General features: G+C 44.0%; 1 protein-coding gene across 1 annotated transcript in view; it reads left to right on the top strand.

Annotated features, from left to right (window-relative positions):
- The window catches only part of CNTNAP2 (contactin associated protein like 2), a 1631342-nt gene that overhangs the window by 1516162 nt on the left and 110337 nt on the right, over positions 1-4843 (top strand). The window lies entirely within an intron of this gene.

Raw genomic sequence — 4843 nt, 5'->3', positions numbered from 1 at the left:
CCACCACGGTATGAGTAACTGTGTTTTTGTCCCTGTGGATGCTTTGCCTTAAACATCTTCAAAACACAGACCGTCCCCAGAATCTCTGACTCTGGTCGTAGGCTTTCGACACACAAAGGGACGGTGTTATTATGACACTCAGATTTGATTTCAGGTTCATTGATTGCTCCTACCCCTACCACCGATTCTCACAAGGAAGAAACTAGCCTGGGAGACACTATGAATAAAACATAGCATGAGGAGGTCTCCCTGGGAACTAAGCCAAAAGATCAAGGATGAGAACTGTCACTGCATTCTCTAGAAGGAGTTCAAAATAGATACCTGTCAGCAAAAAGAACAGCGGGGGATGCTGTTTTGCCAGTGGAGTGGAGTGTCATTTGGCAGGGGTTCAGCTGCCTCGCGGACCTCATTCAGATTCGGCTCGTTGCCGAGGGAAGTTCAGGTTGCAAAGAAAAGGCACAAACACTGTCTCTTTTTGAGCACTGGTAGATGTCAAATTCATAACTTGATAGAGAGTTTAAGCTTGGCCTTCGCAGTAGATGCTAGAGGGTATATTGAGGAGAGGTCTTTCCTAGGAAAATGACAACGTGCAGTTACGGCTTATTGTACAATCGGTCGAATGTGATGTAAATAAGGTTATGTCATAGGTTCGAACAGAGTCCCTGCACCTAGCCTAGTGCCTGGCATGTACTAGATGCTGCAAATTATCGATTTGGGTGAATCAAGCCCAGCTTTAACCGTAGCTCAAGGTTTATTTGGAAAAACCAGCAAGTCCAGTATTAGTATGATTTATACCATTTTATCAACATTGTATTTATTGGCTTTTTATAGGAGACATTTTCTTGCTTTAAACTATGCCTTCTGTCCTCTCTTTAAAAGTAAGTGACTTATCTTGCCACTTCGCCATTGCAAAATGATATGGAAAGTTAAAAAGAGTTCAACGGTTGCTTTTAGGATCAGTATAACAGAGGAGGCCTGCGACAGCCATAGGCTCCTGCAGGGTGAACCCTCACTTTCCCCAAGAAAACGCCTTGTTTATCAGAACCACATCCCGTGGGCCGTGGAAGCACATGCAGAGGTGAGGGTGGGGTGAGCGGGAGGGGAGCGCAGAGGTCACAGGCTGAGTGATTCCATTTCCATGTATAATTCCCAAAATGAGAGTCTGGAGTGAATTCCGTTTCCAAAGGCCTCCGTTCTGGCACATTCTGCCAACTGGGGCGTCTCTGGAACTAACAGCAACGATCGTAGAACAAACATGAGCTTCATCGGAGCTGCTGTGAATCAGAGTTCGCCCTGCAGGAGGGGAGATGGGCGGACCACTTCAAGACCATGGGGCTTTTGAAGCACAGAAAGCCAGAGAACTGCAGATAGCCGGGAGCTGGAGAATTGAGAACACAGGGGACTGACAGAGGGTTTGGGGAGAGTCTGATTCGGCTGCTCAGGGTCCTTTTGGTCGCAGATGACAGAAAACCAGTTCAGAATTCATTTTTAGGAAGAATTTTTGGGGTAGATCATGGAATTGAGGAAAGGGAACCCAAATTTTCGAAAGAGAATCTAGGGGGCCAGGAAGATCAAACAAAGAGAAGAATGCCACTAAGCCCCTCTCTCCATCTCCTCGCCTCCCTCCACCCCGGTGTTTTCCTGAAGCTATCCACAAATTCATCTTGAGAACTCCTGTAGCCTCAAAAGTGTATGGAGAGAGAGAGAATAGAATGCTCATTATGATTATTTCCGTGTGAAGGGATTACAAATAGTCTAATTTCCTCTAGTTTTCTGTATTTCCTAATTTTCTATTAGAAACACATTTTATTTTTATAACTGAACCAAAATATGAAACATATATCCACAACCTATTTTGATATCCTCCAGTTATAAATATAATGACACAGATATTTAAATAACGTCAAATTAAAATGTACTTCTAATCAAAAACAAAAGGCTAATACAAAGATAAGTTTAAAAGTACTATGAATGAGGCCTTTAGAATTTAAGTGAAATTTTATACCTTTATATATACTCAAACATCATATAATTTAAACGATGTTTACCAGTGTTTACAATGTTTTTAAAAGCAGGTTTACTTTCCTAGCAGGGTTTCGCCGAAGCTAACATTAAATTAATTTGCATTCCCTGAGCACACACCATCTGAAATGGCGCTGAGCACTTGAGGGAAATTGACGTTGGATGAAACATTTGCTGCCAGAAAACAAAGTGCCCAGCCTCCACGTAGATAATGAAGAACTGACTCTAGGAGTTGTCAGACACCGGAGTGAACCAGAACCCGTGACAACCCTCAAGTGGCGTCATTTATGAAAACTCACAGTTGCACCAGGGATAATAGCTAAAGGCTTAATGCCAGTCAAAATGTAAAACAAACCCCAGGCAGGCAGAGAGCACCGGAAGAAGTACTGTATGTGAGGAGAAATTATGCCAATTAGCATGAACCCAAGAACTGAACACTGCAATGAATAATTCCAAAGTCTTGTGTTGCAAATCCTTTCTTCTTACTTTCCTTCCTTCCTGCCGTCCATGGCTCTTCTCTTCCCTTCCTTGCATCCCAACCACACTGTGCAAAGGGTCTAAGGTGGTTTATAGGGGAACATAAAATGAAGTTGGGAATTAGAGTAAGTCACAAAAAATAGGGCTCCAAAATAAGGGGAAAGTAGATCATAATTATCTAGGTCATAAGGTCTCGCCCACGTGCATAAATTTGGCCAGAACTTCTTTGTAGCTGGAAGTACACACGCCATAAAGATAAAATACTCAGTTTCTCTAGAGCATTGAAATTTTTAGGACTCTACCATTATTTTTATTTGTTTACTACCACAAATAATATTTACTGGCATAGAAAGCCGCCATGGCATGGACCATTTAGGCAACATCACATACATGGCAACAGCTCACATTTATTGACTGTGTTTGAGGCCCCGTGCTGAGCACGCTACACACACCCTCTCACTGCCTCCTCACAAAGCGTGAGCGAAATCACCCAACCATCACATACATGGCAACAGCTCACATTTATTGACTATGTTGACTGTGTTCGAGGCCCCGTGCTGAGCATGCTACACACACCCTCTCACTGACTCCTCACAAAGCGTGAGCGAAATCACCCAATGTTGGAAAGCAGGGACAGCAGCAGCAGCATAGCCGAAGCTGGGTCCGTCACACGTAGAAGTTGTTCACACATGCTCCTGACCACTGCCTAGCAGAGAGGTGATGGAAGGGTGGTCACGGAATTTTGATGGTGGCTGCCACTGGCCAGCAAGAAATTTGGTGATGTTGTTGCTATCATTGTTGCTGTTATTAACATTATTATAAAGTAGTTCAAAAACACGCCAAAGCACAGTGAATAATAAATATACACCTATGCATCCACCACCCAAACTTTACAAATTTTGGCATTTTCCTCTGTTTCTTCAGCTTTGTAAAATGCAGCGCAGTAGACAATGTCTTCAGCAGCATTTCTGCAGCAGACACTTTTCACAAGAAACATTTTTTATGAAATGTTTCAATGCGGAATCTCCTTAGGAAAATCAAGCATAACTTAAAAGTGGATTTCAGCCCAAACAATTCCATAGGGATTGGCTGGAATAGAATGATGGGGAGACGAGGCGGGCAGGGGGCCGAAATGGTCCCACCTCCTGATGTGCCGGCCTGGTCCAAAGGTAGGACTGTCTCAAAAACATGAATAAGCTGCGTGTTTGCTTAGTAAATGTCAGCGTTTGGGGAGATTCCGAGGGAAGTGAGGCGATAGTGAGCTCAGGGGTATTTGTCTGGCCCAGACGCTTAACCCACATCCTCTGAAAATCAGACGAGCGCGTGGTAAGACTGTGTCATTTGGCTTTCGCGTAACTGGAGGGCCATCCCATCGTTGCCGAGAAGAGGCTAACAGATTTCCTGCAAGCAAAATAAGGACTTTCTTAAAAAATAACTCCAAGTCCTCAGGAACAAATGATGATTAGGTCCCCAAATTCTTAAACCAACCACATAGATCATGGCTTCAAATACTTTCATCAGGAATTTTCAAAACAAGTTATTCAAAAAATTCACTGAATTCTGTCTCTTAAAACAAAGATGATAACTTGTTACCTGATATTAATCAGAATTTCAACCAAACTGTATAAAAACAGTTGCCTCAACTGCTACTTAAGCTATATATTTTTAGGCTACTTAAGCCTAAAAATGGTCAGGGAAGTGTTACCAATAGCAACAAGCAGTGTGTGCTAAATACTAGGGAGAGGGGAAGAGAGACAAACGTTAAGACAACACCAGTCACTATTACACATTAACCCTGAAACCTCAGTGGCTGAACCCAGTGAGAGCCTGCCCTGTATCACGTGTCTTAGAAACGGAACGTCCTGGGTCGCCGGCAGTGACGAGCTCATGCTGGGTAGGGACTCCGAGGACCCACCATCGCCGCTGATTCCTTTGCGGTTCCTCGATCTGGCCGGATTTCTCTTAGTTGCACGCTGTCCTCTGGAAGTCTCTTCTTTTTCTGAGACCTACCAGGGCCCCCTCTGAATGGAGCACTGGGGATAATGCACCCACTAAAGCCGTGCAGCTTTCAGCGACCATTTCCTGTCGGCATCAGATGTGCTGCGGGCTGTTTTACACTCAAGCCTTTCGTAGACCAGACCAGTGGTCCCGTTGCCAGAATAATTCCTTCAGAGCCCGAGTTGGCTTCAGAGCCTCTTGCTGTAGTCAGTTCCCTGTAGAAACACCCTACATTCCTTCCTAGACGTAAATCTTGGACTTGCATAATCATTTGCTTCCAAGTATCTCTCTCTCTCAAGGTCATGGCAGCTATCTTGAGAGCATCTGAAACAAAAGGCTTAGGTGG

This window comes from Pteropus alecto, unplaced genomic scaffold (genome assembly GCF_000325575.1).
Source record: "Pteropus alecto unplaced genomic scaffold, ASM32557v1 scaffold48, whole genome shotgun sequence".
In the NCBI taxonomy this organism is placed as follows: domain Eukaryota; kingdom Metazoa; phylum Chordata; class Mammalia; order Chiroptera; family Pteropodidae; genus Pteropus; species Pteropus alecto.
Note: the sequence above shows the minus strand (reverse complement) of the source record. Positions and strands in the feature narration are given on the sequence as shown.